The 15,017-nt window shown below is 44.1% G+C and overlaps 1 pseudogene; it reads right to left on the bottom strand.

The window, feature by feature from the left end:
* Positions 1 to 5,729: 5,729 nt before the first annotated feature.
* LOC121162827 lies at positions 5,730 to 10,694 on the bottom strand (annotated as a pseudogene).
* Positions 10,695 to 15,017: the final 4,323 nt, after the last annotated feature.

Below are 15,017 nucleotides of genomic sequence, written 5' to 3'. Positions count from 1 at the left end.
CCTGGTCTGTACTTTTCACCCCTGGGGTCCCTTGAAGGAAGTGGTAAAGGATCATGTCCCCTGATTCTTGTCACCTAGGTGAGGATACAAATTTTTCTCCTTGTTGGTTGTGGTTATAGCCCTAATGTGGCATTGGGATGCATAGATGTGAGCTTTCTGTTGCCTCCATCTCAGATGAAGATTTGAAAAAGCATTTATATCCAGTAAAAATAAATCATGGTAAGTGACATTGCATTTGCCCATAAGGCTACAAAAGTCATGTCATTTATATGCCTGAATGAACATGAAATATAAAGACTGAAAATTGCATTCTGTTAAGTTGTCACATGCAATCTGTGTAAGTGTTTATATTTTCCATGACATCCAAGTCACATAAATTTTATGTTTTGTACCCCGGCTTGTTGCACTGCAATTCATGTGTGATTTCTTTGCCAGTGACATGAGTCTCTTTATCATGTAGTATTACTCTATGGGGACACTGAATTGACTAAACGCATCTTAATAAAAACTCATTATCAATCTATGTTGGAATGTCTGTATTCATGTATAAGGGATCTTCAATCATACATGACACTGATTCTACACTTGTACATCCATGAGCCAATGCATTGCCTTATCTTCTGGTTTTGCTTTAATTTACTTCCTCCAAATTGTTTGGGGATACAACTGTGTCTTAATGGATGCTGAATACTCTAGCCATGATGAATCACTCCAAGCTGGGTTAGTACAGGCTCATTCACAGTGCACATTTCAAATGAATATAATTTGGCCATTCAACTTGCAAGTTATCTAAAAAGCACTTCTATCTATGGACAAAACCTATTTTTATTCCCTGATAGGCTAACTACAATGTATTTCAGCACTACAGCCTATGCTTCCAGACATTTTCTTTTTCAACATTTTTTAAAATATATTTTTAAATTGGGAAGTCAGAGATAAAGGAAGAAGAGACACACAGGAAGATTTTCTGTCTACTGATTTACTCCCAAAGTGACCGCAACAGCTGGAGCTGAGCTGAAGCCCGAAGCCAGGAGCTTCTTTCAGTTCCCATGCAAGGGTACAAGGTCCCAAGTTTTGGACTATCTTCGACTATTTTCCCAGGCCACAGGCAGGGAGCTGGATGGCAACTGGGGCTGTTGGGATTAGAACCAGCATCCACATGGTAACTCAGCGTGTACAAGGCGAGGATTTTAGCCACTAGGCTACCACACCTGGCCCTAAGGACAGCTGCAGGCTGACCAGCAAGTCTTTGAAATCAGGTACTAAGGGCTGTTGAAAAAAAGCACACTTCAGGATCCAACAATGTGCCCTCTAATTCCAACCATTAAAACTTGATAATCAAAATACTCCTTAGCTTATTCCACAGAGCTGTGCAAACTAAATGACATTTGAAGCGTCCAATATTGGGTGAAGTGTGGGATATAGATTTAGAATGACATTGAGTGTTCATGGGCACAATAGCATGAAGTAAATCAGGTCTAGGAATATACATCACTAATGTAGTACTTAGAATGGAGTTTAACCAGAGCTAGAGTAGGAAGATTGTGGCCACAGAGCTCTTTCCCAGGTCTAGGCATAGGATATTCACAACTTCTCATGGTTAACATTCAGACTGCATGACTGGAACTAATACTGACCTCAAGCTCATTCTCTTCTTTTTTTTTTTTTTTTTGGAAAGGCAAATATAGAGAGAGGAGGAGACACAGAGAGGAAGATCTTCCATCCGATGATTCACTCCCCAAGGGAGCACAACGGCCAATGCTATTCTGATCCGAAGCCAGGAGCCTCTTCCGGGTCTCCCGCACGGGTGCAGTTTCCCAAAGCCTTGGGCCGTCATCGACTGCTTTCCCAGGCCACAGGCAGGGAGCTGGAAGAGGAATGGAGCTGCCGGGATTAAAAATGGCGCCCATATGGGATCCCGGGTGTGCAAGGCAAGGACCTTAACCACTGCGCCATTGCGCTGGGCCTCAAGGCCATTCTCCATTCTGGGAGATGGTAATATGCTCTCATGCCCTAGTCAGCAGAGCTTGAGACTAGAGTTCTAACTGCCTCACTCACTTCAGAAGATTCAGAAGATTCAGGAGTTGATGAGGAGTCAGATCAATGGAGTGGGTATAAAATATCATCTCTTATCTCCTCTCCCAACCTTTCTTTCTGGCTTTTGCACTTCTGCTCTGCAATCTCTCTCTTTGAAGGCATGAGGGAGTAAACAGAAAAGTGGGAAGAAAAGAGTATTAAAGGCAAAGGAAGGGAGTGTACACCAGCCTTCATTGTTGTGCCTTTCTGCAGCTTCTCTATACATTGTTTAGAATTCTCAAGAGCAATTATACATGAAGACACATGCACACATGCACACATGCACACACACACACACAAAGTGCAGACATAAGCACATTTCACACACCACTCAACCTTGTGCTTACCTGCTTTCACTTTAGACTCTGGCTGGGTTAGGAAAGATAAACCTATCCTGCCTGCTTCTGGCTACATGTAATAAAGGGGACAACCCACCTAGAACCAGGTCACCATCAGTGTCGATACTGGGGCCCATTGCCTTATAGCGGTTCTGGTGAGGGCTGCCCTGTGAAGTGCACAAAAGTTTCCGGAGCATATAGTGTCGCTGTCCTGCAGTGATGGACTTGGTGCACGGAGCCGATAATAACACGCGTGGACCCTGACTGATGGTCAAAGCCGAAATTTATTAGGGGCATCAGACTGTATACACTGAGAGTCCATGCTGTTTCCCTCTCTTGATTGCAATTCCTTTTATTTTGTATATTCCACCAGGTGTTCTCATTTACATGCTGTTTATACCAAAGGTAGCCATTTGGTTGTTGTCATGCAAATACTGTCCAATGAACTGCAAACCTGTGCTCGCTGACCTTCCAGGCTCACAATGTCCTCCTACAATATAGAACAACATTGCAGGCAACAGCATGCTATGGCAACCTAATGCAGGGGTCAAAACACAGTCCCCTGTGGATATTAAGAGAATGCAAGTCATCTTCCATGTGTTCTCTCAGCTCCCACCTCATAGGCTAGAGCTCAGTGTAAATCACCACTGTTTGTAGTGTTGCTCGATAACTTCGAATAGTAGATAGTGTATGCAATTTTTTTTTTATTGGAAAGGCGGATATACAGAGAGGAGAGACAGAGAGGAAGATCTTCCGTCCGATGATTCACTCCCCAAGTGAGCGCAACGGGCGGATACTATGCCGATCCGAAGCCACGAGCCTCTTCCGGGTCTCCCACGTGGGTGCAGGTTCCCAAGGCTTTGGGCCGTCCTCGACTGCTTTCCCAGGCCACAGGCAGGGAGCTGGAAGGGAAGCAGGGCTGCCGGGGTTAAAACCAGCGCCCATATGGGATCCCGGGCGTGCAAGGCGAGGACCTTTAACCACTTGCGCCACCGTGCCGGGCCCTAGTGTATGCAATTTTACTGAGCCCTATAGGGACACAAATCCAGAGGTAGACCCTTCAGGGGAACCGCTAGTACTGACACCTTGCCCTGATGTCCTTGTGATCAGACCAGCTGTGGCTTGTACAACTTTACATTGCTTCGTGTTTCCTTCAGCAACTCAGGGGATCGCTGTGACCTGAGACCCTGAACCTGCCACTGATCATGATGAAGACAAACGCCTCTAAAAAATACCTGCTTTGGTTGGGTTCTCCTTCTTCCCCCACTGCATGCTGGGACAGTAGCTCTGTCAACATGGGTCCAGATGATAATATGTATGTTTGAAAGGCTTGGAAGTTTCAGAAAGAGTTAGTTTTAGAAACTCAACACACACACACACACACACACACACACACACACACACAGAGTTTCATTATTTCTTATGATGCTTTGTCAAGAAGATCAAATATCGTTAATCTGAGGACACCCCTCCAATGGATTTGTCACTCGGATTTTTCTGAGGGTTGCACAAGTGCCTATCCAAAGAAGTCATTTTCATAGTTTAAAAAGTAAAATGAAAGTTTTATTGGGTCAAAATGTATAAATGCATGCAATAAACTGCTCAAAATCACCTGTCTTGAGCTAGATACCTTATACTATGTGCTAAGCCCATCGTGATAGACATGTACATATGGAATCCACACAGTTCTACATCTACATTACTCAAGGAAATTTAAGAAGAAAATCACACAGGTTCACTCTCTGTGTCTTCCTGGATTCTAACATGACAATGTAATTTTCATTTGATATTGTAAGGATCCGTGTGAGCAAATTCAAATATCAATTTTCTGATTACAGGTAATTAATAGAGTGTGATGAAGACCTTGCCTTCTGGGTCACATGTGCATTCTACAGGACATAAGTGATATTCTATTTTTAGACAAGTGTTCTGCAAGTCTTCAGAAGCTTAAAGACTTGGCATTTCCAAAATTCATAGTTACATCATTGCAACTCTTTGCCTACTGCAATTTTATTTCTAGTGGTTGACTGTACTTAGGAATGTAAGATGTACCAAATATTATTTTGTAATTAAAATTAGATAGCAACAATGAAACAAATTTTGTGAGTTAGTTCTTATGTACTCTTACTGTTGTTTAGACTTCATTTGATTTCTTCCATTAATCTAATTAATACCTACTCCTGTCCTTAGCTGCTTGAAGAAGCCTAATAATGGGCAGTGTGGTGAATTAGAAAGTGGAGGAGAGGGTTGGTTGCATAAACTGAGGTCTTGGGCATTAGAGAGTGTATGTCGTTTGTTCACAGAGTAATGAAACCACATCAGTCCTCAGAGAGGAGATTCTTATGCAAACATATGAGCAAACTGTACCAAATCAGGATGTGCCCCAGGAGTGTGGTGGTAATTGCCTGCCACTCGTGGGTCCAACTTAAAACTGTTCATTGTGGATGTGAGATCTTAATATCAATCCAAACAGCAAGGTGTGTGCATGTGTGATTGAAGAGAAAACTTATAAAGCAGAGGTATTACCAAAAGCTGTACGTAATGAAGAACCTACATTTATGGGATCAGTACATGTAGACATGGACAATCCATTGAAAGTGATAAAGACAATGTTCTAGAACAGTGTTCCAGGCAGCATTGATCAAGGTGCCCTGGGCCAATCCACTGTTTATATCATGTTCATACAGTGTTCACATGACTAAGTGAATTCTGTATCCTGGGGGAAAAAAGCAAACTCCCTTAAAATGCAGTGTAGGTCAAAAACTGAAACTCAGCAAGACAGGGGTGCAGACCATAAATCCAGTGAGTATCAGATGACTTAGCAAATGTAAAATATTTACCTCATATTAGTAAATGATCCAAATTAATTCAATCTCTGCCATCACAGAAAAACATGTAGCATGAAGTGACATGATATTGTATCTGGTACATGATCTCAGATTTGGTTTACACCATGAATGTTACTCAATCTAGAAATTTTTCCAAATCCTATTACTAATTTTGAGAGGGAGAGACACAGAGAATCGTGACAAAATGAGACCCTTCCCACTCTATATCACACATCTCTCCATTGCAATATTTGTTTCAGGGCTGGGCCGAGAACCAACAATAGGAGTCAAACCAATTCATGAGTCTGGAACCAGGATACCCAAACAGAGATCAGAGAACAGGTCAGAGCCAGAGATGGAATTTAATTCTATGCAGCAGCTAGGCTAATTGTACTTTGCACAAGTAGTATTTAGAGAGAAAGTCACTCCTGTTATTTTTCGCATCTGAATGTAATGCAGTAAAAAAAAAAAAATCCTAGGAAAACTGTCAGGCTCCCTTGGAACCTGTTGTTTTCTTTAAGCTTTTCAACAAATTCCTCTCAGGATTTATGAGAATAACGTAGCACTTGGGGGCAAAGATGCAGCCCAGGAGACCAGCACCAGAAGCCAAGATGGAGAAGACCACCACGGCCACCATCACCTTCCCCTTAGTGCTGTGGTACACTGGCAGGAATGCCACCCACACACTGCAGAACACCAGCATGCTGAAAGTCAGGAACTTGGCTTCATTGAATGTGCCAGGCAGGTTCCTGGCAAGGAAAGCCACAGTGAAGGTGCCCAGGGCCAACGAGCCCAGGAAGCCCAGCACACAGTAGAAGGCAGTGATGGAGCCCTCGTTGCACAAGAGGACGATGTGTCCATGCTCAGAGTGTGCATCTGAGTCCACAAAGGGAGGAGATGTTGCCAGCCAGATGGCACAGAGAGTCAGTTGGATGAGGAAGCAGATGGGAATGACAGCATTTGGGGCTCCTGACACCAGCAATCACCTCATGGTCCATCCAGGTCTCATGGCCTTGAAGGCCAGAACCACAGTGATGGTTTTGGCCAGCACAGCAGAAACAGCCAGTGTGAACACCAGGACAAATGTGATTTGTCTTAGGAGGCAGGTGGCTGTGTTGGGACGGCCAATGAAGAGGAAGGAGCAGAGGAAGCAGAGGAGGAGTGAGATGAGCAGGATGTAGCTGAGGGTGCGGTTATTGGCCTTGACAATGGGTGTGTCTTGGTGCTTCACAAAGATTCCTAAGACCACAGCTATGATGAGGGACAGGGCCAGAGCCATGCAAGCCAGAGCCATCCCCTGAGAATCATCAAAGTCTAGGAATGTCTCCAGCTTGGGGAAGCAGTGAGTTCTCTCCCTTTTTGTGTACTCCTGCTCTGAGCACCGGATGCACTGCTCTGCATCTGTAGGACAGAAACAGACTCTTGTTATCCCTTGAATTAACTCAGAATATTTCCCTGTTATGAAAATGGTCACTCTACAATGCCACTTTGTGTTCAGATTCCTAGGGTGTTCTATTATGTCACACAAGAGCAAGTTCTGACCCCTGGTGAATTCTCATCTGCAGTCAAAAAAAATTCCATTCAAGCAAACCGTTCTTTTGTCATGGGTTTAAACCTTTCAATTAGATGGAGAAACAAATGATCTCTCATTTCTATGATATCCACACTCTCAGCAGGACTCTAAATTCATTCATAGACTCATCCTGCCAATTCTTTCATTCAGAGGCTGGGATGATACTGTTGAAACAAAGTGTAGCTGTATTGTTAACATGAGATTATTTTGGTTAGTGATATTTTCATCACAATTATTGCAATTTTAATTGTTAAAGCTTCCCTTGCATGATCACACAGGGACATCGGTTATTCAGTTTTTTGGTTCAGGTCATGTATCAGGAACACCCACAGTGTGAACAACATATTATGTGGTTTTTTTTTTCTTAAAAATTTATTTATTTATTGGAAAGTCAGATATGCAGAGTGGAGGAGAGACAGGGAGGAAGATCTTCCATCTGATGATTCATTCCCCACGTGAGTGCAACGGCTGGTGCTATGCTGATCCGAAGCCAGAATTCAGGAACTTCTTCCGGGTATCCAATGCGGGTGCAGGGTCCCACGGCTTTGGGTCATCCTGGACTGCTTTCCCAGGTCACAAGCAGGGAGCTAAATGGGAAATGGAGCTGTAGGGATTAGAACCAGCGCCCGTATGGGATCCCAGTGTGTTCAAAGGGAGGACTTTTAGCTGGTAGGCCATGCCACTGTGCCCAACATATTGTCTTGAAAGAGATCACTGAGGCTTCTATAACATGAAAGACACCACCAGGGCCAGTAAGTAGGTTAGTGTGTCTCTGCTTCAATGAAATATCAACCAAATGTTGAGAGAGTTGTTACTTGGGCAACATTACTTTGTGATCTTCTTCCTGTTTGAAATATTGTGAGTGTTGGGATGATTGGCATTGGCACATTTATTTATGATATTTTAGGCCAAAAAGGTCTTTCTCAGTGCATCTTAGTGCACTTTCATGTTTCTCAAACCTTTTGATTTGGATAGCTAATTCCTGATATCTTGAGCTTGTGCAAAGTATTAGAGTGAATATTAGCATATATTGGCATGTTTCACCTTCATTTTTCTCTGTGTTTTGTTTTTCTCTTGATCTGTTTTCTACCTCCAAAGGACAATGTTGGGTGTAGGTTCTGAGTACTTCGCATGTACAAAAGGACAAGGATGTAACCAGGAAGTAATACAACAGCTCCCTAACAATGTATGTGCAGTAGCTCTGTGTTTGTCCGTAGTGTATATAAAAGTATTGATTGCACGCCTTCTAGGAATCCACATACCATCCTGACAAACACACACCTGCTGCTTCTTGTGTAGAACTCAGTGCGATTTATTCAATGGACTTGATAAACTGTGTCATGCAGCAGTGGATGGTAATGGAGGCTCCCAAACAAATCAATGTGTCAGCTGAGCACTGTTAGGTAGTAGGTTATATACAATGGGGTGCCATCAGTAACCCTAAAACACCCATATTGAAAGAGTGAGTGAATGTGTGCCTGGAGAACAACAGTGCACTGTGATGTCACTGCAACTATGCCTAAGCCAACGGAGTTCTCATAGGTAAGTTATGTGTTTTATACCTGTCTGATTGGAAATTTCCCCCTCTGCACAGGAAACACTAGTGTAGCAGCACACAGCCATTCCTTCCTCTGGCATTTTCCTGAATCCTGGCCCACAGCTCTGGCTACACACAGATGTTGGAGTCTGAGGGAGCATAAAGAGGCATTGTCAGGATTTGACACATCACTACACACAGTGAGAAGATGCCACTGTTTCCCTCATCACCATCACAAGACTGGCCTGCATCACCATGCCTTCTGCAGTTTTGGTCCTGTAAGCAGCACATAAACCTTGACTTCAGTGTTTCTTGATGTTCATTCAAGATTTTCAACCCATTACCACATAGTGTCGGGACATCTGATCACATTCATTTCATTAATCCAGACATATGACTTTACCAATTTTTTCTTTCTGTTGAGCTACTCCAACTGAAATCCTTAAGGTCAGGGTGTAGCCATGAGGATCTTGAAGGAGTGTGTGCTGAGAAATGTTCACTGGGCTCTGAACCTTGGCAGGAATGCCTTAGTTTTGGGGGGTGCTTGGAGACAAGCCCGTGAGGCAGGCACATGAGTGGTACTTGGAACTTTCCCCATGTTACAGGCTCTGCCAGAGTACTCTATGCACACTCCCCCTGTGCTTGCTTTTGTCCTTTTCAAGCAACTGTAGCTTATCACTTAGACAAGGAAAGAAAGTTCACAAGACTTAGGAAGCACTTTAGAAGCAGTGACTTGTTGTTTATAGCTATTCATGGTATAAACTATGTCTCTGTGTCAACTGTATAAACTGCCTAGAAGACAGATGTCCCTGTAGCCCTATCATCCCAGGATTGCCTGTTCTCACTGGTTGTTAAGAGACCCAGGTAGAATGGATGTAAGGAAAGCTGGCAGTAATCATTTCCTTACACTCATGGAATTTAGTTCCCTGTGACTTTTTAATATATCAGTGCTCCACATCTGAAATTTTAAGATACAAAGTGATCCTCATCCACCCAGAACCTTTGAGCATGTCCAGAATTCTCCCCAGAAGCATACCTCCTTGAATGCAACAGGCCATTTTATCTTATCTTACCAGATGACTAGGCCTTAGTCATGTCCACTCCCAGAGGAAAACTTTCCAAGGTTAGCCACCAATCGGAGGCCTGCAGGAAAGTTGACAATGTTCTGAATATCGTAGTGTGCCTGATGAGGTGTTGTTTTGTGGAGGGAGGGACACATGATCCCCAGCATTGTTGGTGAACTGTGTTGTCCTCAGAAGTGGATGTAGCTGGATGGGGGAGGGGGCAGAGTGGCGTTGGGGGAAGACCACAGAAAGCAGAGCTTGAGCCACCTGCCCGCTTTCTGCACCAGGACAAAAGGGGCCTGTCTGTCACCTTGGCTGTTCTAGAATGCTGAGGCCATAGTATTCTGGGCCTGTTAGGACCAGGCAGCTGCTGAGTGGATGGCTGGTACTGCCACAGAGCCCTGTGAGGTCACAGAGGGGCAGCTAATCAGGATGCTCCCTGTACCTGGAGAGCCGCATGGGCTTAGGTGAGTTAAGCAAGAGTCAGGGCTGAGGTCACGGTCCACCAAAGTTGCTGTGCTGTCACCTGCCGGTTGGTCCAAGTCATCCACCCCCAAGCCTATGAGCTTCCTCTCATCTGGAGCTCCACAACATCTGTGGCAGCTGGCTTACAATCCTATGGCCTTCAAACTGCTACAAGGGCCCAACCCTCCCTCACACTCACACTCCTTTGGCAACTGCTTGCTACTCCAGGAATCCAAGATGCACGACAGCTTCTGGCATCTATCCGTCCCCCATACTTGGACCTCGCTGAGCAGGGCTCCCACTTCATACAAGGGACAGCCCCAACGTGCAGTCAAACCATTCTCATGGGCCCCTGTTCTACCTAGACGAATGTGGTCTTTATACTTGCTCAAGGACTCTCCTCTCGCCAACTATTTTCTGTCTTGTACACAGCCTCACTTCTCATTGCTGTTTTTTTTTTTTTAACTCCGCAAACCCTGTGCTGTTTTAAAGTCACTTTATTGGGCCACGAACAGTCCCGGCATTGTCATCTAGCCCTGTCAAGCATTGGTTGCTGGTTTTTACAGAAAAGGCCAAGAAGATGTCCACTAGTTTCTGATTTTCATGTTCGGTACACTGAGGGCAGCAGGTCTTTTTAGCCTGAAATCCATACTGGTCTCCACCAAGGACCATAAACCATCCACTATCTGAATACCATAGGAGGTCTCGAGTCATGTGTTTCCAGTTCCAAGCCACTTCAGAGTCATGGACCCTTTCCTGATCATTGTGCTGGATATCCAGTCCACCAGAATCGTGCAAGAAGTCTTGGGGCATTGTTGAGCCCAGAAAAGCTTGTCGGAGACGACGTGTATGATTGTGCTGCCTCCTGCACACTCACCTTGCACACGTGTGGTGACATGCTCATCTTAGTTTTGAAACACTTTTCTGACTTCACACGTGACGAAATGGCTAAGGCCATGCACTATCCTGAGTTCCTAGACATAAGGCAGTACTTGCCTTGGCAGATCAAGGGCCACTGGAGTACAGCCTCTATGCTGTCCTTGTGCATGTGGGCTTGAGTCATCACAGAGGAAACTACTTGTGCTACATTAAAGTTGTCAACTGCCACTCATATTGGATAAATGACACAAATGTTACTGCCTCTGGCCTGACTTTGGTCTTGAAGCAAAGTGCCTACATACTCTCATGTGTGCAAATTTGGATGGGACAGGGCCAATGGGAAAGTTTCATTGGGCCACAGAACACTAGTCTCTGGGACTCGATAGTGATAAGCCAGTACACCAGGAGAGTCTGAAACGCATTCGGACCAGGAAGCCGAAGAAGCCCAGCAGCACTTCAGGAAAGTGGAGCCCAGCCTGCCGAGAACAGCAGTCCTGATTTATCAAGCACAATCCAATGTGCAGCTGATGAGCCATCCTATGCAACATGCTCCTGGCAGTGCAGTTCAGCTGGCCACCCAATACATCAGCTGCATGAGGACCCCAGCTGGCTCCACGGTCTGGCAAGCAGAGGCAGAGCCAGAGGTACACACAAAGAGGCCACACCTGCATTCCTGGTCATTTCCCTACTGGCAGGAGTTTTTCCTGTGCTTTGCTTGGTGGGAGGGGACTGCACGTTCACAGGAGGTAGTGAAGCACCTGCAAATAGATCATGGGATACTTATTTGGCAGGAGAGATACCATGATCACAAATAGATCATGGGTGGTGATCTCATCTCTCAATGAAGGACATACTTTTCATGCATGCATCAATGTGGAGAGACTCTTTCCTGTTTTGTGCTTTTGTTTGCTTATTGATTGGTGGAATGAACACACATGCACACATACAACATTGACTGGACCTACTTGAGCCCTAAAGGGCATTGCAAACTGACTGTTGAGCATACTGGCAGCGAGCCCCACGGCTCCATCACTGAAAGGCTGATACAGCTGAGAATATATGGAAAATACTCAGCCCAAGCACATTTCTAGAAATGTGAAGCCGTAAAGATGTCAGTGATATTAAAAAACATTTATTCTTAAAACATCCATCAACTTATAAGAAAAATATTTATGTATCCTTTAATGTTGCAAAAAGTCCGGACACAGCAATATTTTTTTGTCGTGAAAAATGCTTTAAAATATCTCATAGGGAGAATCATGAAATTACATTGCAACTTAGCCAAGGGAGCAATCTATCTATAGAGAAGTATGTGTTTATTCCGTCTCAGGGTTATGTGTGTGCAGTTACAGATTAGTACTGCTGCAGGGATGCAGAAACCACTTCATAAACCACTGCACTGGCCGCAAAGTGCTGGATGACTGTCAATTTGAAAAGTAATATGTGGATAACCTACAGCCTTCACTTTCTGGAAGCCTGTGTCGTTTCACAGTTCCAGCCGACTCCCTGGGCCTGCTTGGCACTGCCATTGTTAGGAAATGAACAGAGCTGCTGAGACATTCGCCACTGACCTTTTCATTGAGAAGATCAGTGAGCTGTGATTGGGACAGTCATTTAAAAAAATAATTTTCTCCAAAATGATTAGTAGTTGCAATTGCCTTCTCTGATTTATTATCTAGAATCACTTTTATCATGGTTATTTTTGTATCTTTGAATTTGCTTGACTTAAATGTCTTTTGTTCTCAAGATTATATAATGCAACCTTATATTTTACACTGCTTTCTACATTTCAAGTTTTTATTACTGAGAGTTTTCTCAATTTGAAAGTAAATTATGACATGGGGAGGAGGTTGAAAAATACCTAATAACGTTCCTGCACACCTTGTGAATTCATTTAATCTATAAATATTTTTTATTATAATTGCATTGCATTATGTGACACAGTCTTATAGACACTGGGATTACCCCCACCTCTCCCCAAATCCTCTCCCCATGGTGGATTTCTCCACCTTGCTGCATTACCACAGTTCAAATTCAGTTGAGGTTATTACATTGGAAGTATTTACCCAGCATAAAGTCCAGCGTCTTATTATCCTAGTGGGCTCAACGATTTATTGGTGAGACCATCTCTGGTCTGAAGGTAAAGCCAGCAAATTATCATCCCAATCAATTAAAAGCCCCAACATAACATCAACAACCATTTACAACCTTATGGCATTAATTGACATGGTATTGATTAATAGTATGTTAATAGGAAAATGCGGGTTCTTAACTACATACTGTGACTTCTTCATAGACATTTCAATTTTTGGTTTATATTCAACCGGATTCCATACACCGCAAAATGGCTATAGATTACTATTCAGCCATCTCATCTATTTTTTCTTAAAGATTTATTTTTATTATTTTTTATTGGAAAGGCGGATATACAGAGAGGAGATACAGAGAGGAAGATCTCCCGTCCAATGATTCATTCCCCAAGTGAGCGCAACGGCCAATGCTATGCCGATCCGAAGCCAGGAGCCTCTTCCAGGTCTCCCATGCGGGTGCAGGGTCCCAAAGCCTGGGGCCGTCCTCGACTGCTTTCCCAGACCACAGGCAGGGAGCTGGAAGGGAAGCGGGGCTGCCAGGATAGAACCGGCGCCCATATGGGATCCCGGGAGTGCAAGGCGAGGACCTTAACCACTGTGCCGCCGTGCTGGGCCCCATCTCATCTATTTTTATTTAGCTGTTTATAGTGTTGAAGCATGATTTTGCTGAACTTAGTTCTTTTTCGGATGGTCTGAACTGGCTTATAACTCTAGAAAGACATGTGTCATCAGTTCAGGAACAGAACATTTTTTTTAGGATGGGTGTGCAGAGAAAGCCCCAATACCCCAGTGAGGCGTAACTAATCTTTGTGTCCCACCTAGTGAGGCATGATTGGATCCACGCTGGCCATTTCCTGTCTGATTCTAAGCTTTCCTTGTTGTTGCCTGTCCATTCTAGATTTTTTGTTTGTATGTTTGTTTGTTTTGAGGGGTTTCTGGAGCTATTCTAATGGTCACCGCAAGGGAGGGTGGGGACCCAGAGCTGGAGCCAGGCAAGGACCAGAGAGAGCTCGCCTCCCTAGTCCTGAAGGAAGTTTATTATTCTTCTGTTTCTGCAGACCGCTCAGGGCTCCTGGCCATCATTCCGATGACGCTGGTTTCTGCACAGCAGAGTTTGGACTTCTTCCATTCCCTGTGGAGGCTCCAGATGGGGGTGGGTGACCTCAGAGTTCTTGGCCTCCAAAGGCACTCCTATTCCCCATGGTCTTCTTAGCTGTTGGGATGTAGTCCTTGGTGTCCGTACTAATAGTCCTTGGTGAGGGTATGGGAATCTTCAGGGTTGGGATACGAGCCTCCTCCTGACCTCCCGCTCCACTCTGGGGTCTCCCTGTGCTCCATACGCATGACCTCCTGTTAAGAGGCTTTCAGGGTTGCTCCCGATTCCCCCCTTATGCCTGTGTAGCTTTACTATTGTCTAGTGCTGACTCAAGTCTGTTGTCTATGGGTTATCAGGTTTGATGATGGTAGGCTATATTTCATGTCTTCCTCTCACTTTTTAGGGAGATGGAAGATTTCTCTGCATTCCCTCCCCATTACAGAGTAACATAGGGTATTAAGAGTGTTTTAGGTTTTACAGTTCTTTGATGTAGATCATAAGCATTCTGACTCACACTAACTGCTGTTTTATAGATTACAATGCATTATCTTATTGCATTGGATACATGCTGTCAGAGACTGCAATAATGTTACAATATATAGGTATTATTTTCCACATTAACAACTTTTCATCTCAGATTAAGGCAAACATGTGGTATTTAACCTTTTGGGATTGGTTCATTTCTCTTCGCATAATGGATTCCAGTTGGGCCCATTTGGCCACAAAGAACTGTATTTCACTTTTTTTAATAGCTGAGTAGTATTCCATGGAGTATATGAACCATAGCTTTCTTATCCAGTCCTCTGTTAATGGGCATTTCGGTTGCTTCCAAGTTTTTGCAATTACTGATTGTGCTGCTATAAACATAGGGGTGCATGTTGGTTTCTCGTAAAACAGGTGTTTTGGATACATTCCTAGGAGTGCTATTGCTGGGTCATATGGTATGCTGATTTGCAATTGCTTCAGTATCCTCCATACTGATTTCCATAGAGGCTGTACAAGTTTGCAGCCCCACCAATAGCGGAGTAGGGTTCCCTTTTCCCCACATCCTCGCCAGCAAGTGTTGTTGGT

Source organism: Ochotona curzoniae, unplaced genomic scaffold (genome assembly GCF_017591425.1).
Source record: "Ochotona curzoniae isolate NIBS_2020 unplaced genomic scaffold, NIBS_Ocur_1.0 contig_545, whole genome shotgun sequence".
Lineage (NCBI taxonomy): Eukaryota > Metazoa > Chordata > Mammalia > Lagomorpha > Ochotonidae > Ochotona > Ochotona curzoniae.
Note: the sequence above shows the minus strand (reverse complement) of the source record. Positions and strands in the feature narration are given on the sequence as shown.